This window comes from Marmota monax, unplaced genomic scaffold (genome assembly GCF_021218885.2).
Source record: "Marmota monax isolate L192 unplaced genomic scaffold, Marmota_monax_Labrador192_F-V1.1 WCK01_AAM20220418_F8-fsc00013, whole genome shotgun sequence".
Lineage (NCBI taxonomy): Eukaryota > Metazoa > Chordata > Mammalia > Rodentia > Sciuridae > Marmota > Marmota monax.
In genome coordinates, this window is record NW_026692202.1 from 11,234,410 (window position 1) to 11,261,292 (window position 26,883).

Sequence of the window (26,883 nt, forward strand, 5' to 3'; positions counted from 1 at the left end):
CAATGGAAAAATTTCTTTCCTCAGTGGTACCTGGCTTTAACTAAGGTTCCCAAACTTGTCCTGGAAACATTTAAATAGGAGGCAACAACTCTAGAGGGTAGCCTTAAGGCTAAGGGTAAAGACCATCTTGTTGAATTGTCTCCAGAGCCCAAGAATGTTCACATCCCGCAAGATGATGGAGGAGCTTATGATAGCCTAGGAACTAGAGGTATAGGATAAGATAGTCCTTCCTTCCTTGGTTATTTCCTTGACTAACATTAGGCTCTCAGGATTACAAAACAAAGGGTCAAAACAGATTCAAGAAGTCAATCTCATGCATCTTCCCAGATCCTCTGAACAGAGATTAAATTAGATTCTGAGTGATCCTGATGCTGAATTTAGTGCTAACTCATCACTAGAGGAAACCAAAAGTACAAAGGAACTAGTCTTCCACACACACACATAAGAGAGAGAGAGAGAGAGAGAGAGAGAGAGAGAGAGAGAGAGAGAGAGAGAGAGAGAGATGCAGTTTTGTTCTGGTTACTTTTCTGGAAGAAGCAAACCCTGGAAAACTTTCCATTTCTCAAGATATAATAAGATATTAATTCATCAATTTTGTAGTATAGATTTAGTGATTAATTTATCTGAAAGTAGCTAGAGTCATGCAGCTCCATATCTGGTCAGGTGTTTATGCAAGTTGTTAGAGAACTTGCCTTTATTAAATAATACATCGTTTTCATATCCACTAAGAATCATCTAAGGCTTTGATGCCAAAAACTCCATAATTCCTTTTTTTTTCTGTATCTTGTCTATTCCTGATTATTCTCCTAAAATAAAGAGAGGAAGGATAACATCTCTCTTGTGAGAGATGGGCCTCTAAGTAATTTCTGTAGCACTACTATGTGAGAGAAGGGAAGAAAATGTAAGAAGTACTTTTTTAGCTTTTGGAGGAACCAAGATAGTGATATGGAAGTAAGGAAATAAGGACAGAGGCATGTTTACACCTTTAAAAACACAAGCTCTTTTGTTTATCAAATAAGCATGTATAGTTTTTTATTATTATCATTAGTTGTTCAAAACATTACAAAGCTCTTGACATATCATATTTCATACATTTGATTCAAGTGGGTTATGAACTCCCATTTTTACCCCGTATACAGATTGCAGAATCACATCGGTTACACATCCATGTTTTTACATACTGCCATACTAGTGTCTGTTGTCTTCTGCTGCCCTTCCTATGCATGTGTAGTTTTTAAAGCCCATTTTTAGTTCTTCACCCATTGAAGAGCTTCTTTGTCTTGTGGGGCCTGTTTGAGAGAACAGGGAAATTGTAACAGTTCCTAAATGTACTTGTTTGTGCATTGAAATCACTAGGAGAACTTCAAAAATATTGACTGCTCTGTCCTTCCCCTTTTCCCTCAAATATAGTGATTTAGTTAGTATGTGGTATTATACTGGTTTTTGAAATGTCTAAATTCCCAGGTAATTTTAATGTGCAAATAACTTTGGTAATCACTGCTATAGTGGTATCTAACCAGTGGCCAGAAAACATCAAAATCACCTGGAAAGGTTAAAAGAATACACATGCTTGAGCATATGTCTTAGACCTCTTGAGTTAGAACCTCCTGGTGAAAGGTTTGAACTCCTCCAGTGGTTTCTCTGCACCCCTGTTCAAGAACTGCTGCAGACAGCAGTGATCATGGGTAACAGCATCTTCATTAGCATGGCTATTACCTGAATAAATAGACTGTAACAAATGCCTGGAGCACCTTCTTTAGCTCTCTCTAGGATTCCATGCCTCACACTCTCTTTTACATTTTGAACTGAACATAATTCATTGCCTAAATGCTTTCATTTAACACTCACAGCCACCTGACTATTTTCTACTCTGCAGTTCCCTTAGCACATGCATCCTCTTCTGGTAGTTCTGCGCTGCATCCACCTTAACATGCTTCCTGTAAGTATGCTCAAATTCCAGTTTAATTGGAAGCTTCCCAAGGGCAAAGTATTCATGGTGTATTTAGTTTAGATTCTATGTTACCCTACTTCTCTTATCTAATATAATGTGTATTACAAGGCATGATATAGATAGACATCATTCATGAAGAGAAAGATAACTTAGTTCAACTGGTATAGATATAACTGAAAAGTAAACACAAAAATATATTCAATTGTACATAATTCTGAATATAAATGTGAAATGGATAAATCATCTTGTGGTTGTCCTGTGTCTATATTGTGCTTCATATTTCAAAAAGTGCTCTAAAATTCACCAACTTATGCTACTGTGACCCAAGAAGTAGACAATGCCATTTTGTAGGTGTGCAAAGATGAGGCCAGAGGTGAGGGTGACTGTCCTTACCCATTACCTCTCCAATCTTCATGTCTCATGAATTCCTAAAGTTCATTCTTAAACTGCAGATTTAGATACCCATTTCCTGCTCAAACTTCTATTTCTTAGTGAAAATTAAAAAAATAAAATAAAACAAAAGAACAACAACAACAACAAAACCACTTGGGTTCTCTGATAGTCTTTCTATAACCTTTCTAACATTATCTCTTCATTAATCTTATATTCTAGACAGCCAGAACTGTTGACTGCTCCCTAGCCACATCAGGCACATTTACCTCAGTACCTCTGTCCAATTCAATGCTTTTATATTCTCAGCTCAAATGACTTCCTTCTCTGTATTCTCACCCTCTTCATTGTCCAAAGCCTCTGTTCCAAGAAAGATCAAGTGAAAGAATTTTTCTCTTTGGTCAATCTTCTAATATTTAGCTTCTGCTCTGCTTGATACAATTATATGCTTTCCTCTACTTGAATCTGCTTTTTTCATTGTGGTAAAATGCACATAAAATTTATCATCTTAATAATTTTAAGTGTGCTGTTCAATGTATTACACACATTCAGCATTTTGCACAACCACCACCACAAGTATCTCCATAATATTTTCATCTTGTGAAACCAAAATTTCATAAGCATTAAACAATATCACCCATTCCTCTCTCTACTTAGTTACTCGTTACCATCATTCTACTTTTTTTTTTTTTTTTTAATTTTTTATTGTTGGCTGTTCAAAACATTACATAGTTCTTGATATACCATATTTCACAATTTGATTCAAGTGGGTTATGAGCTCCCATTTTTACCCCATATACAGATTGCAGAATCACATCAGTTACACATCCATTGATTTACATATTGCCATACTAGTGTCTGTTGTATTCTGCTGCCTTTCCTATCCTCTACTATCCCCCCTCCCCTCCCCTCCCCTCCCCTCCCCTCTTCTCTCTCTGCTCCCTCTACTGACATTCGTTTGTCCCCCTTATATTATTTTTCCCCTTCCCCTCACTTCCTCTTGTATGTACTTTTGTATAACTCTGAGGGTCTCCTTCCATTTCCATGCATTTTCCCTTCTCTCTCCCTTTCCCTCCCACCTCTCATCCCTGTTTAATGTTAATCTTCTTCTCCTGCTCTTCGACCCTACTCTGTTCTTAGTTACTCTCCTTATATCAAAGAAGACATTTGGCATTTGTTTTTTAGGGATTGGCTAGCTTCACTTAGCATAATCTGCTCTAATGCCATCCATTTCCCTGTAAATTCTATGATTTTGTCATTTTTTAATGCAGAGTAATACTCCATTGTGTATAAATGCCACATTTTTTTTATCCATTCATCCATTGAAGGGCATCTAGGTTGGTTCCACAGTCTAGCTATTGTGAATTGTGCTGCTATGAACATAGATGTAGCAGTGTCCCTGTAGCATGCTCTTTTTAGGTCTTTAGGGAATAGACCGAGAAGGGGAATAGCTGGGTCAAATGGTGGCTCCATTCCCAGCTTTCCAAGAAATCTCCATACTGCTTTCCAAATTGGCTGCACCAATTTGCAGTCCCACCAGCAATGTACAAGTGTACCCTTTTCCCCACATTCTCGCCAGCACTTGTTGTTGTTTGACTTCATAATGGCTGCCAATCTAACTGGAGTGAGATGGTATCTTAGGGTGGTTTTGATTTGCATTTCTCTGACTGCTAGAGATGGTGAGCATTTTTTCATGTACTTGTTGATTGATTGTATGTCCTCCTCTGAGAAGTGTCTGTTCAGGTCCTTGGCCCATTTGTTGATTGGGTTGTTTGTTCTCTTATTGTCTAATTTTTTGAGTTCTTTGTATACTCTGGATATTAGGGCTCTATCTGAAGTGTGAGGAGTAAAGATTTGTTCCCAGGATGTAGGCTCTCTATTTACCTCTCTTATTGTTTCTTTTGCTGAGAAAAAACTTTTTAGTTTGAGTAAGTCCCATTTGTTGATTCTAGTTATTAACTTTTGTGCTATGGGTGTCCTATTGAGGAATTTGGAGCCCGACCCCACAGTATGTAGATCGTAGCCAACTTTTTCTTCTATCAGACGGCGTGTCTCTGATTTGATATCAAGCTCCTTGATCCATTTTGAATTAACTTTTGTGCATGGCGAGAGAAAGGGATTCAGTTTCATTTTGTTGCATATGGATTTCCAGTTTTCCCAGCACCATTTGTTGAAGATGCTATCCTTCCTCCATTGCATGCTTTTAGCCCCTTTATCAAATATAAGGTAGTTGTAGTTTTGTGGATTGGTTTCTGTGTCCTCTATTCTGTACCATTGGTCCACCCGCCTGTTTTGGTACCAGTACCATGCTGTTTTTGTTACTATTGCTCTGTAGTATAGTTTGAAGTCTGGTATCGCTATACCGCCTGATTCACCCTTCCTGCTTAGCATTGTTTTTGCTATTCTGGGTCTTTTGTTTTTCCATATGAATTTCATGATTGCTTTCTCTATTTCTACAAGAAATGCCGTTGGGATTTTGATTGGCATTGCATTAAACCTGTAGAGAACTTTTGGTAATATCGCCATTTTGATGATGTTAGTTCTGCCTATCCATGAACAGGGTATATTTTTCCATCTTCTAAGATCTTCTTCTATTTCTCTCTTTAGGGTTCTGTAGTTTTCATTGTATAAGTCTTTCACCTCTTTTGTTAGGTTGATTCCCAAGTATTTTATTTTTTTTGAAGATATTGTGAATGGAGTGGTTGTCCTCATTTCCATTTCAGAGGATTTGTCGCTGATATACAGGAATGCCTTTGATTTACATCATTCTACTTTTTAATCTCAGTGATTGTGACTACTCTGTGTACCTCATATGAGTTGAATCATATACTACTTATTTTTTCATAATTAGTTTATGTTAATTGACATAATGTCTCCAAGGTTCACCCATGATGTCATATGTTTCAGAGATTTCTTTCTTCTTGAGGATGAATAATATCCCATTATATGTGTATCTACATATACATTTTGCTTATTCTTTCATTCATCAATGGACACTAGAATTGCTTCCATAGTTTAGCTGCTGTAAATAACACTGTTATGAACAGGGTGTACATGTATTTCTTCCAGATCCTTCTTTCAATTCTTCTGGGTATATACCCATAAGTGAAATTGTGTATCTTATGGTAATTCTATTTTTTAATTTTTTGAGGAACCACCATACTATTTTCCATGACAACTGTACCATTTTGCATTCCCACCAACACCACTCACATAAACCACAATAATTTCAGTTTCTACATATTCTTAGCAATGTCTTATTTTCTATTTTTTTTTAAAACAGTAGCCATCCTAACAGGTATAACCTAGTATTTCATTGCAGCTTTGATTTGCATTTCCCTAATAATTATTGGTGTTGAGCATTTATCTATTCATGTGTCTATTAGCCATTTGTACCTCTTCTTTGGAGAAATAAGTCCTTAGCCTATTTTTGAGTTGATTTTGCTCATGTCGTTGTTGAGTTTTAGGAATTTTCTATGTATCTTGGAGGTCAAGACCTGAGTGTTAGACTTAAAACTATGAAAACTGTAGAAGAAAACAAAAAATGAAAGCTGTATGGAATTAAATTTGGCAGTGATTTCTTGGATATGACACTAAAGTGTGTGTAATACACACTGCTCAGGCAGCAAAAACAAAAATAGACACATTCATGCATCAAAAGTCACTATCAACAGAGTAAGAAGGAAACCTACAGAATGTGAGAGAATATTTGTATATCATATATTTGATAAATGATTAATATATATTCTTTTTGGCTCAAAATCTTGAGACAGGATGGGTCATAAATATTTATACAAACTCGTTTTCTATTTGGCATTTGCCACCACATTCTTGAACTTATATGAGGTGACATAATTCTGGATTGAATTATAGGAAGAATCATGTGTCCCATAGTGAGTAAGAATTGACAACTTCTAAGGTTCTAACTTCAATATTGAATAACTGTTTTCAAACTTATTAAGAAGGACTCACATGAAAATTCCTTAACTAGTTCTGAAACCTATATAGTTTGGTTGTGAAAGAAATCTGTGTATCACACACACATGCAAGACAACTAACTCCTTCTTCATACTCACTTACTCTGCAGACATATCAGCCCATCAAGAAGTCAAATTTTAATCAGTGAAATAGGCCAAATATAATTATAATATGTAGAATTCTTTATCCACAATTTTATTTTTACCTTTCTAATAAAACACCTGTTTTTCCTATTAGTTATAAATCAACTTCACAATTTAGATACTTGTGGTTTAGTTGAAAAATTATGTTAAGAGTGAATCTGGATTAAGTATTTTGATAATTTTTTATTAAAAACTCAAAGCGAATTACTATAAATAGCATTTCTTAAAAGAATATTATTTAATTTGCAATGTGATTTTACTAGGAGAAAAAGACTTTTTCATCTTCCTGGATAGTATATCTTTGACAAAACTTAGTTATTAAAATAAGGGGAAACAATAGAAATGGTAATATTTCACAAACTAATATGAAGTAATTTTGATTAAAGCTCTTCTAATAGCGATTCACAACTATGTCTTACAATATAGAATTTAACTGAACTACAAATATGAGATAGAAAACTCAACCATAAAATATATAGAATTCTTAACAAATTCAAAAATTGGTTGTTTTTATTTGCTACTTCTGTTAATGATTTGTAGGTTTGGAAATTAATATTTGTTTAGTATTATATCTTGAAATATCCCCCATCCATGTGAGATGTCTACTTCAGTTTCAGCTTAGAAAATTCAGTAAGTAGGGCTGGGGTCATGGCTAAGGTGGTAGAGCACTTGCCTTACTCACATAAGACCCTGAGTTTAATCCTCAGCACCACATAAAAATAAATAAATAAATAAAATAAAGATATTTTAAAAATCAGTAAGTAATATTTTTTGACTTCACTAGGAAGTATATGAGGCATAGCTCAAAATTTTTGTAAAATGACAGTATCACATCAATAATAATAAACAACTAATAGGGGTCATTTCTTTTAAAAAATATTTATTTTTTAGTTGTAGTTGGACACAATACCTTTATTTTATTTATTTATTTTTATGTGGTGCTGCATGTGCTAGGAGCCTTGCATGTGCTAGGTGAGCACTCTACTGCTGAGCCACAACCCCAGCCCAAGGTGGGGGAGTCATTTCTTTTAATGATATTTCTCGTTCTCCAAAAAGAAAAAAAAATGCAAAATCTAAGTGGAACTGAATGTAAAAAAAAATAAAATAAATAAGTAACATTCTTTTTTTAACTTTGGAACAAAAACTACATATTTAACTATATTCACTGATGCCAAATATTAATTCTATTGAGAAATTGCAGGATGCCAAACATTAGTTCTCCTGATAATTTTTATTGAATCCACAGTTTAGGATTACATCACATATTAGCAGCACCATTATTTAATCATATTATTAGAATACTAAAATTTTTTTTCTTTTTTTTTGGCATCCAGTATATGAACTGTATGCTTGAAATGGGTGGAATGTTTTAACCATCAACCAGTTTATCAAGAATGAAGGTAGAAAGAATATTATTTGGCTAGTTATTCTGACTTGAGGTCATGGCATTTCTTAAGCAAACTTGGGACATATCATAATTCCCGGTTTTTTACTTTGATTACCTTTCCCCAATGAAAGTACATTCAAAAGAAAAAGTAGAATGAGACTGAGGAAAATTCCTCCAGTCTATTTATAATATATTTATTTAGAAATCCAAAAATGGTCAATCTAGAGTTTGTCTATATGACCATGAATGAAAAAACAAATGTAGCTTTGGTCCATGAAATTTTATCAATATTAGTCAGTCCCATGAATATAATTGCAAAGAGAAGTAAATTTTTTATATTTTATTTCTCTTCCACATGGATATTTTTTTTCTTTTAATGCAAGTAGTCCAAAATTTTCATATTAATGGAATTCTCCTATAGCTTAAATGAATCATTGTTATGAGATTTATTTTAATCAGCTTTTTTGCTACTGTGACCAAAAAACCTGACAAGAACAATCAGAGGAAGAAATGTTTATTTTGGGGGCTCAGGGTTTCAGAGGTCTAAGATGGCCGACTTCATTCTTTGGGACTGAAGGTGAGCCAAAATATTATGGTGGAAGAATGTGGTGGAAAAAAGCAGCTCAAGACATGGCTGCAGGAAGCAAAGAGAACTAGAGACAGTGAAAGAGAGCAAGAAGAGAGGGAGGGAGGGAGGGAGGGGGAGAGAGAGAGAGAGAGAGAGAGAGAGAGAGAGAGAGAGAGAGAGAGAGAGAATATGCAAACGGGAAAGAAACAGAGATCCTCAGCAGGACAAAATATATACCCCAAAGGCATACCCCCAGGGATCTGCCATCTGCCTCCTCCAGCCACATTCTACCTGCCTATAGTTAGTCAGGGGAATAATGCACTGATTAGGTTAATCCTATTATAATCCAGTCATTTCATCTCTAAACTTTCTTGCATTTCTCATGCATGAAATTTTGGAAGCCGTCTCACATGTAAACCATAATAGGATGATATACCAAAGTATAAGATAATTGTTACACACTTTAGAGCATTTTATAATGGAAATTGTCACACATACACAAAAGAGTGGGAAATTTTTGCGAATCCTCATTTATCCAACACTTAGTTTCACAGCATTATCAATGTTTTTCCAATTTAATTTTATCTTCATCCATCCTCCTTAGAGTTTATTGAAGAAATTTTCTGATATCATATGTTCTACCTATAAAAATCTCCAGCATGCATCTGTATTTATCAGGATATTTCCCTCTACTCTATCATGTCACTATCACACCTCATATAAATGACAATAATTTTTTTAATATCATCTAATAGTCCAAATACAAATGTCCTTAATTGTCACAGAGATGTCTGGTCATACTTGATTTGCTTGAATTATGAATCCATGAAAGTTCCATATGACTATTCATTGCTTTTAGATGATAGCTCCTCCATTCTCAATGGAGTTGAAATCTTTCCACAAGGGGAAAAGTCAAAAGGCCACTGTACAAAAGTAATAGGTAGTATTTACAGAGTATTAAAATTTTGTGGGTAGGAAATTTAGGAGAAATTATACCAAATGGCACTTTAGTGGGGGAATAATAAAGAAAAGTTTGTGTAGCAGTGGGGTTTAGAGACTTGATTAGATTTAAGTTTAAGTTGTACAACAGGCTCAGAAGTTTTAGCTATTACTAAGCCCCTTATTAATTTTTTACATGATGGATTTGTCATTCACTGATGACCAAGGTCTGCCTCTAGTTTTTCACTCCAAAAATAACTTATCACTCTTACCTTTCCTTCTGCATTAATTATCTCAATTCTTTACATAATGAAGAACTTCTCCACACTGACCATTTGGCTACCCTGTAATACAGTAAATAGAGGAAAGTTATGAATTCATGTGTCTGTATGTATTTAATATGCTTCAATTTTAGTTTTGTGATTTTTTTATTCTCAACACCTTATCTCATTTTAAGCCCGAAGGGGCTTAAAATCCTTTTCACTTGATGCTTTTAATCATCATGTGAAGGCCTTCTTGCATTTTGAAATAAGTTATCCCAAGCTCAGCTTGTACATTTCTAACCAAGACCTAGAATTGTTATTTTCCAAGGAGCCCTAGTTACTTTTGGAGTGGAATATTGTTTGAAAATCTTAACTTGGTCACTTTGGGTGCTTCATATAGATTTTTTTTTTAATTTCTCCTATACCTTTTCCTTGGGTAGAGCTAAAAGTACATTATTGTTTGAAACAAGCCAGGAGTTCATGCTAATATTTTTTGATCCAAGTTAAAGATTACAGTTTTTTGACTAACTTCTTTGATTGTATAACTATGTCTTTCTTAGTAATTCAAAAATCTTGATCCCCAATTATATTATATGCTGATATAATTTTCAAATTATAGTTTCAAAATAACAAGGTCATTACCATAATTAAAAATAATTAGAGCAAATGTACTTTACTGGGCTTTGCTTAGATTTTAGACTCCCATTGAATTAGGCTTCATAAGGGATGTGCAAACAAAATGCTGTATTAGTGTGAGTTATACTGATTCCCTACTTTGTGCAATTAGGATAGTAACATAATACACAAACCGATTTATTTGTTATAATTTGTTTTAAATTTTTAGGAATCCCATTTTACTTTGTTTAAAAGCATGCCTGCTGGGAGTGATGGCACATGCCTGTAATCCCTGTGGCTCAGGAGGCTGACACAGGAGGATAAAAAGTTCAAAGCCAGCCCTAGTAAGAGTGAGATGCTAAGCAACTCAGTGAGACCCTGTCTCTAAATAAAATACAAAATAGGGCTGGGGGTGTGGCTCAGTGGTCAAGTGCCCCTGAGTTCAATCCCCAGTACCCCCAATAAATAAATAAATAAATGTTAAAAATGTACATGGTTTCAAACTCAAAACTATGTGGTAACAAGGCATAGTCATAGTTCTCTTCTATCTCTATTTCCTTCTCTTTCTTACTGTTTTCATACATAATTATTTTTATTACTTTTTAGTTTATTTAACTCTTACTTCTTTATGAAGATAGAAGCAAATAAAAGTAGATGTGTATTCATATATATTCTACTTTCTTACACAAGATTAACATACTAAGAACCATTCTGTATTTTGCATTTTCATATATATATATATATATATTGCATATATATGTGTGTGTATATACATATATATATATACATATATATGCAATTACTAAATTTCTCATAGTGTTATGATATTTCATCTTCCCAACAAAGAAAATACCTGCTTCTCTATGACCACACTGACAGAATAAAATTATTATTTTTATCAATCTGATATGTGAGAAATGATAGATTAGTGCAGTTTAATTTACATTTCTCTTATTATGGTGAGAGTGAGCATTTTTCATGTTAAAGGGTTGTTTGTATTTATTTTCCTGTAAATTGTTTATTCATAACTTTTGCCAGTTTCTATTGAGATTTTGGTATTTTTCCTTTTGTATTTCTTTTTCTGCTTTTGTTTTGTTTACTAGAAAGTGCTGGTAATTTAAACCCTAGCTTGGACTCCAGAGGTAGTGGTCACTGAGTATATACAAACTATTTACCATGTTGAGAGATTGGTTCACAATAAAATTGGTGTTTTCATTTTTTAAATTACTCATTTTTAGTTTTAGTGGTGGTTTATAATCCTCAAATCATTTTATCTACTTTAGCAGTGAATGAAATTGTGCAAATTAAAATCTAGGTGAAGAATCAATCGGGAAAATGCTGATAATATAACTGTATATTATTTTTTTAACCTTTGGAATAGCTTCCCATGGAAGTGAGGGAAGCCCATCACTACCCTCATTTCACATCAAACTCTCACACACTGAAGCTAATTTGTGAATGTGAATCACTTGGGAAATACAGTGCAATAGTAATGTAAAATAAAAATGCATATTTTGATTATTTGATACAGGAAACATAGATGTAGGGACCTAAATTGAATAATTCCATAACCGTAATTACAGCTTCCCAAGCACAATGTTGTTTATTAGATAACCCTACCTTTTTGTTATAATAAAGCCAGACTTTCTCCTTTGCCTTAAGGAGGACACAAATTACAAGACTCCTGACCTCCAACTAGTTGAATCCATTAACATAGCTGTGCTCAAAGACCACACCAAAGAAACAAAAAGTAAAACAAAAATCACTGAAACTGAGGAAAAAGCTCTGTTATGTCTGCTTGGGGCACAGTGGAGACTTATAAACCATAGTCGTAGGATAGTTCTATTTTACCCAAAACATAAATGAAAGAATGAAAATTAATACTTTGTATATCCTAGATACAAAAATTTCTAGATTATATTGTTTTATTTTCCTGTTTTGACTTCTGGGGTAAATGTAAATCACTTGGGAAATACAGTGCAATAGTAATGTAAAATAAAAATGCATATTTTGATTATACAAACTTATTAGATTATTTTTAGCATATTGTGAAAGCCACAAAGCATTCAAAATAGGTAAAGTTTAACTATTCCCTATAATTTACTACTAGGATTACAAGGATAGCAGATGCCTAGATATATATGAAAAAGAAATCATAAAACAGACATATAGTCATTCCTACAAATTCAACATCCTTGTATTCTCCTAAACTCTGAAAAACTTTTGCATAAACAATTTATGGCAAATATAATATTATTCTAGCAACAGAATTTAGCTAACCTTCTATCATGTCAGAAAATTAAGAGTCTTCTTACCCAACAGCTCACAAAAAAAATTTCTGGAGAAAGCCACATTGCCTTCATATCCTTCATATCCTCTGTGGGGATAGGCAAGGATCCATGAAATTTTATGTCTTTCCTAAGCAAGAATGGAAAAGGGTCTACAATATCCAGTGAATACATTTATACAGAATACACTGATTTCACCAATGCCATTTACAATATCCTTTATTCTAATGAACAAGCCACAGATATCACCAGTGAAATTCCATTTCTCTTTTAAATTTCAAAAATTCAGCAAAGCTTCTAGTCTTGATAAAAGATAGCTACTAAAGTCCTGTTAGTAGCTATCTGTGAACAGTGGTTTGCTTTTGGAATAAATTCTCAGTGAACACCAGTGGCATAAGGTTTATTAATTAGACAACTTCTTGCCCTTAGAGTATGGTTTAGCTGTTATTTCATACTGTTTATGGCATACTATTTTAAAAGTATATTACAGATATCATAATTATTTTGTAAGAACTATAAAGTCATGCTTCTTTATCTCATTGTTCTCTCATCTTCATTTTAAAGAATTTTTAAATCATCAAAATCCATAGTAATATTTTATCTTGAGAATAATTCATAAAATTTTTAGTTATGTTTTTACCTTTAGAATAAACAAGTACAAATAATTTACAAGTTTACTTACATAGGCCTCTACTATGATTTATTGTCCATTACAATTTCCTTTCATGATGAGTTTCTAATAGACTAATACACACACACACAAAAGCAACAGGTTTTAAAACTCTACTTATAAGAAGCATTTTTCTAAGTAATTCAACCTGCCTTGTCTCAAAATGAGATCAGTGCCTGATTCCTTTAACCCCCAGCATTAAAGTATTGTAGGTACCAGAGCTCCAAATGAGTGTTTTTATATGTGCTGAGGTCAAGAGGCAATGGAGGCATGAAGAGGGCAAGAGAGGACTTACGAAAGTCTGTTCTAGGCTTTGCCTGAGAACATTTCACTGCTTCTATTAGTTTTTCTGCTCAACTGCCCTTCAAGTTTTGTCTGAGGATTTTTAAAGTGCAGGGTGGTTGTTAAAGGACAAAGACTAAAGTGTTCTGTGGGAATAACCAGTTGAAGTTGACCAAGATTATAAAGTAATTTGCAAAGCTATTTGCTTCTACACAGAGCTTTTAAGTGTTAGAATATCTTGCCACTACAAAAGAATTATCTAAAATGAGGTAATATGCTGTACTGCACTGTACAGGCTATAAGCAATTATGGAGGGATATACGTTCTTCACTTGTATTAATAAGCCTGAGCAGAATATAAAGAAATAAAATCCTGGAGTATATAACAACTCCTGAGGCAAATTGAAAGAAATTATGAAGGAATTCATTGCATTACTGAAACAAAGCAAAATGAAATGCATTGTGACAACATGATATAAATCACAGGATAATATCACATCTTAATAACCAATGCAGAGCAGAAGAGAGACTTCTGTGTTGATTTACTGTGTAGAAAATGTGACATGACAGAAGACCCTTCACCAACCAAAGCTTTACATACCAGTATAGTTAGTTATGCTTTCCTTTCAAGTATATGGCTGAGAAGTCATCGTGAACATGATGACCATGGGCTGAAAGAAGTTTGGCCAATGATTCTTTCTCCTCCCTGGCCCTGTTCCACTGAGTTAATACCCTAATCCTCTACTACCTGACATAAAATCCCAATGCCAGTTTTTTATTCAGCTATATAAACCTACAGCTAATTACCATGTGCCAAAATAAGGCAGAAAGTATAATCTACTAGCAATAACTTGTGTCTAACAATATAATTGCATCTGGAATAATGAAATGTTCTTTTTAGTATCAAAATTAATAATTTCATATCAATGCTATTAATAATTAAGGATTCTTTTTATAACATCACATCATTAATAACAAGTGCATTATGAACGATTCTATTAATACCAACAATAATAAAAATAATGTCACATTGCCTTTCTATAGCTACAATTTTGCAAGTATAATGAAATGCTCTACACATAATGGACTAGACCCTGCTGTGTCCGAGGTAAGACATTCTGGAAACATATTAACTCTTTTAGATAAAAGTATATTTTTGGTTTTCTAAATAGCACTTTATGGCTAGAAAAAGTCATTATTAAATACTCAGCACATGAAAATTTTGTTTAAAATTGTCTAATTATTATTGATGGGAAAAATGTTGGAATTGGGACAGTGCCCAGTAGCTCGTTCTTAGTTTACTGTAAATCTTCTTTTTCATTTGAGAACAGGGGCATGGATTTTTTTTTCTTCATAACTTAAGCACATGATACATGTATCCTTTTATTGCATCTAATATTATATGATATTTTTATAGAACATCTTCCTATCTTCCTGGAGAATCTAATCTCAGCTATTCATTCTAAGTAATTATCTATTTATCCAAGATCTCAGCCAAGCATTCTAACATATAAAGATACCTTCAGATAATGTATAAGCAAACTGCAACCTGCAGCCCAAGTCTGGCCCATAGTCTGTTATTCTGAATAAAGTTCTATTGGAACATAGCCACATCCAGTTATTTGCATATTATTATGGCTGCTTTCATCATACAACAAGAGAGCTGACAAACCCAAAAGAATATATGGTCTACAAAGCTTACATATTTACTAACTCTTTATGAAAAAAGGCATTTTAATTTTTGTAGATTGTAGGCAGGAAATATTTTTAACACTTCCCCAATATCTAAATAATAAAAATAAAAGGAGAGAAATAAAAGAAATATATATATATATACTTAAGAAAACTCATGTTCTTACTTTATATTTTATTATACCATTGGAATAATAAACTGTATGCAATTGTTTGAGTATAATCTTAAGGTCAATGCTGGAAACAGATGGACTTCAATAATTCCTTATTGGAACAATAAAAAAAATACAAGTTTTATTTTATAATTATAAAGAATATATCTTGAAATAATAATAATAATTTATTCTTATCAATATTTACATATCAATATTTTACATTGTTACTTATCATTATTAAATTGTGCAGAAAAAAGAAAACACCAAGATATTTAGTACATGGAGTTTTTTTCAGTTATTTTTGAAAAATTTCAAAGTTAAACACAGTTAGATGTAAATAAAGGCCCTGTACCCTTCACAAGTTTTCAGCAATTTTCAACTCATGACTGATTTTGTTTCATCTATACTGTACTATAACCTGTGTTTCTTCCCATATTATTTTGAAACAAATCATACCATTTATATTTTAAATATTTCAGTAGGTGTCTCTAAAATTTAAGAAAATATTTAATTTAACATAACACTAATGCATATGTTTCTAAAATTAACAATAATTCCTAAATATTTTGTTACAGTTTGGGTTTAAATTTCAAGTTTCCTCATAAATTACATCTTTTTTTTCCCCCTATAGTTAATTGTTTAAACCAGTATCTATATAAGATTTACAAGTTTTGTCCAGGTTTGGATACAAGTTATTTTCATTTTGTTTTTTTAATTTATGTCACTTTAGCATTAACTAATAACAGGATAAGGAGGGGTAGCATTAGAAAGTACAAAAGCCATCCAGGGGTAAAGAGTAAAAAAAAAAAAAAAAAACAAATCAAGTAGGGTGTGACCCAGTGTCCTCAAGCATCCAGTCCTCTGCCTCAGACTCACTGCATATGTTTACACCTACAAAATGACAATCTAGGAACTATGCTATTTCTAATAATAATTCTTGCTAATAGCTTGTAGTCATCTCAGATTACTGGCATTAGCTGGTGTCCAGGCATTGACGAGGAATTATTAACAATGATTCTGTGATAACTGAGTATTCTCTTCCCTGGACTCCTACTCTCCCTTCAAATTTATGTTGGCCCCTTATCAAGGCATGATCAGGAACAGGAACCCCCCAGACCAAAATAGCTACATAACTAGAAGTACAAATACCTCAAAAATAAAGCAGAACAACAAAGAGACAGTATCTAACATCTGAAACAGGACTATCAAAGTGGATCAAGACTGAAAAAAAATATTTAATTTCTGAAGAAAACTACATGCTGTTTTCCATAGCTTCTGACCATTTTGCATGCCCACTAACAGAATCCAAGGGTTCCAATTTTTTTTTTCACATTTTTGCCAACAGGTATCTTTTTAAAATTCAGTAATAGACATCCTCACATCCACTCCTAGTGGTTTTTAAAAAAATTTTTTTTAATTATTATTTTTTTTAAAGAGAGAGTGAGAGGGAGAATTTTTTTAAATATTTATTTATTTATTTATTTTAGTTATCGGCGGACACAACATCTTTGTATGACACAACATCTTTGTTTGTATGTGGTGCTGAGGATCAAACCCGGGCCGCACGCATGCCAGGTGAGCGCGCTATGGCTTGAGCCACATCCCCAGCCCAAGTGGTTTTGATTTGCATTTTCCCAAAGACTAGAGTGACATGGGGCATCATTTTACATATCTGTTGGCCATTTGCATAACTTCTTTGGAGAAATGTCTGTTCAAGTCCTTAACCACTTTTTAATTGAGTTAGTTTTTCACTACTGAGTTGTAGTAATTCTTTATATACTTTGGAAATCAATCCCCTCTCTGATATATGGTTTGGAAGTATTTTCTCCCATCCCATGAGTTGTCTTTTTCACTCTATTGATTATTTACTTTGTAGTACAAAAAAGTTTAAGTTTGTATAGTTCCAGTTGTCTATTTTTGCTTTTGATGCCAGTATTTTTGGTGCTATCTCCATAAATTCAAACCAGAAAAATTTAACAAAACTATTTTCCTTCAGGAGTTTAATGATTTTGTGTTGAAGTCTAAGATCCATTTTATGTTAGATTTTGTTCATGGTGTAGAATAAGAATCCAATCTTATCCCCTTGCATGTGGATATTCAGTGTTCTCTACCCTGATTATTGAAGAGTCTATTCTTTCCTCATTTTGTATATTTAGCACCCTGTTGAAGATCAGTAGACTATATTTGTGTGCATTAATTTTTGGTCTCTGTTTTCTATATCATTGGTCAATATGACTGTCCTTATGTCACTACCATTCTGTTTTAGTTATTAAATATTTTAAATATATTTTAAAATCAATAAGTGTGATGATGCCCTATTTGTTTTTTTCTTTTTTGTAGATTGTTTTGGATATTTAAGTGGTTCCTTATAAATATTAAAATATTTTTTTCTGTTTCTACAAAAATGTTATTAGATTTTTTATAGGGACTAGTTTAAATCTACAGATTTCTTACTGTTGTATGGGTATTTTAGCAATATAAAGTTTTCCAATTCATGAAAATGGGTTGTCTTTATATTTTTTTGTTTAATTTATATAATCAATGTTCTGTAGTTTTCAGTGAACATGTTTTTCACTCCCTTAATTTATTTCTATATTTTAATTATTTTTATGATACTGCACATGAGATTGCTTCCCTGTTTTCCTTTTTAGACAGTTTTTTTTATTATCAACAATCCCTCTTCTGAATATTATCCAAACCAGCTGAATGCAGTATTTTAAAGAGATATTTGAAGATCTCACAGTAGCATTATTTGCAATGGCCAAGAGGTATGAACAGTTCAAATGCCCATTAGATGAGTAAATAAACAAAATGTGGCATCTGCATATGATGGAATATTATTCAGCCTTTAAAAAGAAGGAAATCATATAGTGCATGAAAACCTTGGGGACATTAGGCTACGTACATGAAAATAAATCAATTACAGAAGAATTAATACTACATGATTCCATCTATATTAAATATGTAAAAAATCACCAAACTTATGGAAGCAAAGATGACAGTGGTGTTTGCCAAGTTCTGGGGAAAGAGGAAAATGCTGAATTGCTAGTCAAGGGGTATAAAATTTCAGTCATGCCAGAGTAAGAAACTAGAAGCCCATTGTACGACTTTGCAGCTATAGATAATAATACTATGTTGGATTCTTTTAAAGTATTAAAACTATAGGTTTTATATTGTATTTTTTTTAAAAGCAATATCATTTCAAAAAATCCATATAAAAAGATTCATCAGATATATCTGAGAAGATTGTGAAGCATATGAGTAAACGAGGCAAAACTAAGACATCAAGAAAAGGACAAAATTTTATAATATGAGCAAAGTGATAGGTATGAAAAAATCATACATAAAACATATACAATGTAGAGCAAAATTATAAGGGGTAAGAGCAGATTGGAGAATTCTCAGAAGGCAATAAGAAAGGACAAAGACCTAGACTTCTAAAGTCACAAAGATAAGAAAATACCAGCAGAGTTATCAGAGGGCATATTTGAAAAATAGTAAAAATAATGTTCCATAACAAGATTGGATTACTAATCTCAATACAATTGGTTCAAGATTGCTAAATAGGACAGGTAAGAGAGAGAAGTTCAAAAATTACCATACTGTAATATCAAGAGCATATGAAGAAATGGAAAATTTCAAACTGCTTTCAGAAAGAAGGACTAGATTACCTACACAGGAATAAGACTCAAAATATCATCAAATTTATTAAAGCAACACTGGATACTAAAACAACAGACATATTTTCAAAGTAGTAATAGAAAAGAAACTTTGAATTTAGAATTTCATGTACAGCCAAAAATTCACTAGGGATTTTCTCTGATTAAAATAAAATGAAATTTTATTAAGGTGAGCATGTACATTGTTACTGTATCATGTGCTAATGGATATTTAAAAAATAGAAACCTTCCAGGTTTAGCATTAACTTCAAGGACTAAGACAAAAACATTAAAGTGGTAATAAGAAAAAAAAATTAAAAACAGGGGTATACCTCCAGAGATATAAATACCCTTGTAATAAATAATACATTAATATATGTATTTTAAAAAAATCTTCAACTGTAGGAAAGTTAAAAAAAAAAGACTCCGGAATACCTAAAATAAATTTTGAGAAATTGTCAACATCTTTGTGGGTATAGTGGTAAAGGGAGTTTAATGGGATAGAAAACATTTTTTTTTTTTGAGGATAAGGAGTTACTAGCACATTTAAGAAGTTCAGAGGACTGAGTGTATTTAAATTCCATGCTAAAAAGCAACCACCATGCTTTTGAGAGAATGTTTGTGTTCTTCAAATTCATATGTGGAAAACCTAATCGCTAATATGATATTTGAATGTGGAGACCTTGGGAGGCAATTATTGTAATATGGGTTCAGTGTCCCTTAAGAAATGATACTCTCTGCTCTCTACCATGTGAGAGCACAATGGAAAGTTGGTCATCTGCAAAACAAGAAATGGGTCCTCCTCCATCACTGGATGTCCCAGCCCTTGATTTCTGACTTCCCAGCCTCCAAAACTGTGAAAAATAAATGTTTGTGTTTAAGGCACCTGGTCTCCTAGCCTATGGTATTTTGTCCTATGATTAAGGCACATTATAAAAATAAATATGTAACTTTAAAATAAAACCAACAATACAGCATGCACATGAAAATGTACAAATGAAGATGCATTTGGATGTTTTCCCATGAAATGAAAAGGTGTTGGAAATGGGGATTAAAAACAGTGAGTGAGTGAGTGAATGAATGAAGTGTCTTGGATGAACCAACATCAATAGGGAGCCATATGTAACTATGACTAATTCTACTTTCTGCACCCAATGTCCAAGTAAAATGTAAACATGAATGAAATGAAATAAATAGAATTACCACATTAGTCTTTTCTCTAAATATTAAAGCAAGTGCCCCTTGAAACCCAGATTTTCAAATGCAATTGTGTTGAGATTTATGTGTGGTATACAAATATCTAACACAATAAGTCCTTTAAAATTAAGTAAGCAGTTTGTGATTCCATGAATGTTTGATGAGGGGATGCTAGGAAAAACAACAACAACAACACAAAACAAAACTAGCCTGTTCTTTGCCTCAAGAAAATGAACTGAGTGACTCTCAATGCTTTATGATGATGAATAATGCTTAAAACACAGCCAGTTTCTATATGAGAGTGTGCTTTATTGCTTGAGCTAAAGGGCACTGACATTTTGCTTCCATAAAACACATTATATACGGTTTTTCAAGAACCTGAGAGATTTTGCTTTACTATTACAAATCCACGAAGAGCAAACTCCTGTAAGTATTGTAGTGTTTCTGCAGGTGAATGTTTTCAGGATATTGTGTTTCACTTGGAGGTGAAGGATTGTGAATTTTAATCTCCATGGTGCCGGGAAAGTCATTTTAATTTTGCCCTAGTTTTCCCATTTGCTAAGTAATTTTGACACTGGCATTTGAGATGAAACAAACTCATCTTCCTAGGATGAGTTGTTTTTGTTAAGGAAGGCTGCCACAGGAGAGTTTTGGTCTGCGAATCAGACCAGAACAATGCAAAAATATGAGCTGAGGGGTACAAACATTTCTCCTTTACTGAGCAATGTCCTTTTGAAAGGGCTGTGTGTGAAATCAGCAAAATGGACCACTTAGATTACTGTCATATTGACAAGGGCAGTTAGGGGACAATCATGGTAGAACTCTTGGAGAATGGAAGTAGCCCCATATCTATTTTCCCTTCACAGTTGGGAGGGCATTAAATAGAAATCATGTAAATGATATAGTTAAGAAATACACTTAAGCTAGAATCCTGACTCTCATTCTGTGGCAATTCTGAACCTATTTTCTCCTCTCTAAAAAGAGGTTAATGGTACCTATCTGAAAAAGTTATTGTCAAATTTTTAAAAAAGACAAAATATATTAAGCATCAGCACATAATTACCTTCTCTATACATTGATTATGCATTTTGTTTTCCAGGAAAAAAAGGTATACTTGCATGGAGTCTAGTTTTTCTTTTCCACCATCTTATAGCAATCATAAAAGTCTAGAAATAACTCCTTGAATTAATGTCAGAAGCTAATATTTCTGCTTCCCCATTACCCAGAAAATTTGCACAGCCAAGTAGTTGTGGTCAGGAGCAGTACCTAAGGAATAAATGCAGATAAACAAGGGCTGGGATAAAATTCTTACCTGAGCATTCTACATTTTTGCTTGGATCCAAGCACATCCCAATGCTACTCTTGGATCTTCTTGACAGCTTTTATCCCACTTTCCTTATAGGAAGGATAGAAGCTCATCTTGTCTGCTTCCTTTGCCCCTATCAGTACCTCTCTTCAACCTTAGAATCCCTTGTCTTTCTGGTCAGTAGAAGATAATATTCCTAGAACTGAATACTGTTTCTGCACCTATCTGGTGTGGAAGCATGACAGGGACACAGTCTCCTTCAGAACTTGATATTTACTCAAATTTGTATAAATGACTTACCCAAAGAGTCATGTAAGGAAAGAAGATCTCTGGAAAAGAAAGATTTGAAGTTCAAGCTATCTTAGTAATGGCTGTAAAAATAACAAGCAATGAACAGGGAATGGTTATATTTTATTGGCCCATGAGTTGCAGTTTGCTTGCAAAGGCACGTTGTGATTGTGCTTAATGACTTTGTTTTTATAGGACTAATAGATCTAATTTATCTACTCGGCTTAATTTTTTAAAAGATAAGGAAACTCTTGGAAAAAAAATTAAGTTGTATAATTAATCCATACACAAAAATATTTGATATAGATTAAAGAGCTATACATAAGGTAATAAAAAATACACTATCATTAGAACAAAATATTAGCATAAGCTTATATTCTTAAGGAAGGGGAGGCCTTCAGAAGTTAAACACAGAATGAAGATGCCAAGATGCCATGAACATATAAACAAACCTAGCTATTTAAGAGACTAGTGACAACATACGTATGTATATAAGAATAAATATACAAAATATATAAATGTCTTCTACAATTAAAATATAATAGAAAATGTGAAAGTTAAGCACTAAATTCACAGAAAATCAATACCAATGCTGACAAATATATACATATAAGCATTGTAGCATTTCTTATCATTTTTGTCAGATGAAGGAAGAGTATAATAAGTTATTTTGAGATTTTATTGTCATATTTTATACTGATTCTAATTTATTATTATTGTGAATCTCTTACTCTGCCTCATTTATAAGTTAAACATCATAGCTATGTATAGATATGAAAAACATAGTGTATGTAGGGTTTTAGGCATCCACTGGGGGTCTTGAGACTAGTGTCAAGTAATGTTCACTCATTAGCACTCAAGAAAATATAAATTAACTTAGTGAAATTCAATTGTTGCCAAATATAACAGTAAAAATTTTAAGTGTTGATAATATCCGGTGCTGTAAAGGTTTACAGAGAATATATCCTTATATATTGTGGAAGGGAATAAAAAGCATATGGGAAGTTAATGTGGTAATATATATATTAAAATTGAAAATACACTTTTTTTACCCCAAACTTCTGCTTTTAGATACCCATTCTAGAGAAATACTCACATATGTGCACAAAAGCTATGTATAAGAATGTTGAACTTTTATTGCAATTAAAAAATATATAACCTGGGCATGGTAGCACATGCCTATAATACCAACTACTAGAGAGGCTGAGACAAGAAGATCACTTGAGCTCATGAATTCAAGACCCCAACTCAAAACAAACATACAGATAGTGTGTGTGTGTGTGTGTGTGTGTGTATGTATGTATATGTAAATATTCGTCTATAGGCAATGAATAGTTAAATAACATGATATAGGATTAGGTGGGAATACTATACAATAGGCAAAAGTGTTGAAAATGCATTTTTACTCATGTGGAAAATTATTTTATATAGGTTTTTAGGGGAAAAACAAAGGAAATTGCAATATATAGGATATGTTTTAATTTATGCAAATTTAAATACAGTTATATTTTACCTTTTAAATGAATAGAAATATATTTATAGCAAAAAAAACATTTCTAATTTGAATAACATATATGCATGAAAACAGTGACAAGGAAAATATTTTTTGACACAGAAATAAAGAAGGGCATTGTAATTAGCATATGATTATAATTCTTTTGTAAATAAAAATAATAAAAAGGGCTGGGTATATAGCTCAGTTGGTAAAGTGCTTGCTTCGAATGCACAAGGTCCTGGGTTCAATCCCCAGCATCACAATAAATAAATAAATAAATAAATAAAATGGTGTAAAATTTAATAAAATTAATAGAGGGAAGTTTATACAAATCAAACTAAAACATCAAAATCAACAAAGTCCAACTTTACAAAGGTAAATAAATCTCATTTATGTTCATATCTGATTGTAACTGTTACAGTAAAAAATCTAGTTATGACAAATATAACAAAGTGTAGCTAAGCAAATGAGAGAAATCTGTTGACATATGGAGAATTTTCAGTGTGGTTTAAAGGTAAAGGAGCATTATGTAATGAGCATTATACAATAAATAGAAAACAAATTCACATGTGGGACAGAAAGTTGGAATATATGAGAGAAATAATTTATGTGATTTTTCTAACTATTAACACATTGTAACTTTTAAACCTCTGACATTAATTAGTATTTAATTAAAACCTATGAAAAGCCTCTAAATAAAATCTACTTTGGCTTTAAATATCTTTTTCAATTTAATTCAGTGTGAGGAATATTGCTAGATTTTATGGAGGCATGAAAGGATGAAGCAGATGAAAAACCTCAAGAAGTGTTATAAACTTCTATAAATTAAGAAATGTAGGCATAGAAATAAGCAACAGGCAATCCATGATTTATAATTTAATTGATGCACAAGGACTAGGGCACAGATGTTTTATATAAGGTCCTATGCATATTTTGTAACATTGTATTTAAATGATAGGCCTGGGACACAGGTCTTGGAATGGCAGTAAAGGTGTCATTGTTGTTAGAGCACAGAGGAGAGAAAGAAGAATTCAGCTGGGAGAAGTAGAAAAAAAATTTGGAACAAGGTGATGTTTCAATTTAAGAAGACAGTTTTCTAGGGTTGAAGACATCAGAGAAGGATTTCCCAAGTCTGGCTGAGAGGAACCTCCTAAGCCAAGACTGGGAAACAAAGACATTTCAAGGTATTCAATTTCATGATTGAAAGGCAAAAACACTATTTGTTGATAAGTGTGAAGGAAATACATAGGAGATTTGACTGGAAAGGGAAGATAGGCCAGATCTGTTCGAGTTTGAATGTAGTATATCTATAATGGGGAGGAAATGAAGGTCTTCAAAAAGGGAAATAACTTTAATGGAGCTGAACATTGTGCATTTTTAAGGGACACAGTCAAAGCAAAGTTTTTATTATGATAACCTCACCAACATATCTTAAATATAATAGATATTAAACACATATAAAAATGAAAATATTCTGTCCCATGTTTATATATATTTAAGTACTGAAAGGTCAATAGTTTATGAACATAATTATTTATATTGTTGTACATAACATAAATCTTATATATTAACATAAATATCATGTTATTTAACAGAAGTAAAAATTACAAATTGTGCAAAATGTTTCTCAGGGACCCATGTGCTTTAAAGCAGAAGCTATAAAATCAAACTCTGATAAACTCATTGGGTCCAAGTACAGAAGCAATAGTAGCTACCTCAGAATATTTTTATGAGGTATAAATAACAAAGTAATCTCTACGAAGCCTGTAGTATAGGGCTTGATACCATGGAAGGTCTAAATGTCAATTATTACTACTGTTAGTGCCTTGTCTCAAGAGAGCAAAATCTGGGAGCTCTCCTTGGTCCTGACTAAAGGAGTTCCAGGAATTTCCTGCAGACAAAATTACATGGCTGAAGTTAAAAACATTTTTTTTCAAATAACTTAGTTATTTGAGTTAGTATTGTATAAAATTCTCTCAATTTTTCAAATTACTTTGAGTTAACTGTTGTTGTATAGAATCCTCTCAATTTTTACAGAAAGATTTATGGGAGAGGAGTATATGAAAATGTAGCACCAGCCTTTAGTGGCAGTATCAAAAAATGGTTGGGGTTTCTATTCTCTAAATTCTACAATGGAGTTCTAAATATTTCACACATATTCATACGTTTCTGAAATTTTCCAAAGGATGATTTTAAAACATTATCTTGAGATACTTAAATATAAAAGCTTATAAAGGCAGTTTGGTTGTTGCATTATTTTTTAAAATAATTTTTAGTTATACATGGACACAATATCTTTATTTTGTTTATTTACTTTTATGTGGTGATGAGGAGCAAACCCAGTGCCTCACGTGGGAGGCAAGCACTCTACCACTGAGCCACACCCCAGCAGCCTTTTGCAGTATTTTTATACTGGTAAAGATTAAACCTTACTTTTTGGGGCAGAAAACAAAAAGAGAAACAAAATCATTTTTTAGAGTACATTCAAAGAAAAGGAGGTCTCGCAAACAAAATGCTCAAAAGGAAAGGGAAATACTTATTTCTACTAGATATTCAACCAGTACAATATACATTTAAATAGCCACTTTCCTTGGTATCCAGTCCTTGAAATATCCATTTAAATAGCTTTTGTCTGAAACTACTTGGTTTTTAAAATAGTTCTGTTTTCAGTATCAAATATTTGGTGTCCATTTGCTACACTTAAAAAAAAAAGCTTGGGCAATGTTGCATCTTTTGAGATACAGTAACATGACAGGAAGTGACAAATGGAGGAATGTGTCACAATGAAGCATGATATATTATAGCAGAGTGATATGCTGATACTCAAAGAATCCATAATATGCATCTTTCTTTTTATTTGCTGCTACAGCAGAGAAGATTATTCTTATAGATTAAGGGACCACTGTCACATTTTAGGTAACAAAGTAAATATATTTCACTACATTAGTATTTCTGTATGACTGTCATGTGTTTTTTCTCGACATCCTTTCTAATAATTTCAGATTACCAGTACATGCATTTATAAATAGAGTTCTGTTCCTATGCCTGACTTATCCAGTGGTAACATAATATAGTGAGTCTGAATTCCAAGTCATTAATAAAATAAATGAATAATGCCTACAATTGACACATGTATGACTGAATAAGAAATATAGACTTAAATACAAGGGCATTCTAATGATTTTCATAGAATCCTTCATGGAAAAATACAATAATGCATAAAATTCCTAATTTAAAACTGAAAATTATCCAGATTATAAAATACATTTAAAACTTATATAGTTTTTTTTAACATGCCCATCGTAGGTTTAATGGATCTCAGAATTATTATTTTTTTCTAAATATTGACAACTAGAAACACCTAAAATATTCAGTAAATATGGCTTACCAGTAGGTTTTTAATCTGCAAGTAAGATTCCCCTGGTTTTTTTTGTTTCCCAAAGAGGTGTGCATTTTGCCCGTTTCTCAGAAAATTGCTGAGGTGTGTTTTGAAGCAGAGCAAACTACAGCCTGTGTTATCAGGCTTTAGTGATCCAAATATATGCCAATGCCAAAATAATATGCAAGGTGAATACAAATGCAACATTGTTGTAAATTTTAAAAAGGAAGCAATTTTAT

General features: G+C 32.7%; 1 long non-coding RNA gene across 1 annotated transcript in view; it reads right to left on the minus strand.

Moving 5' to 3' along the window:
- Positions 1-523: 523 nt before the first annotated feature.
- The window catches only part of LOC124082976 (uncharacterized), a 196,131-nt gene continuing 169,771 nt past the window's right edge, over positions 524-26,883 (minus strand). Inside the window, exons 4-5 of the long non-coding RNA XR_006848576.2 lie at positions 9,629-9,700; positions 524-1,289 (exon numbers count right to left, since the gene is read on the minus strand). This is a non-coding gene — a long non-coding RNA (uncharacterized LOC124082976). The remainder of the gene's footprint in view (positions 1,290-9,628; positions 9,701-26,883) is intronic.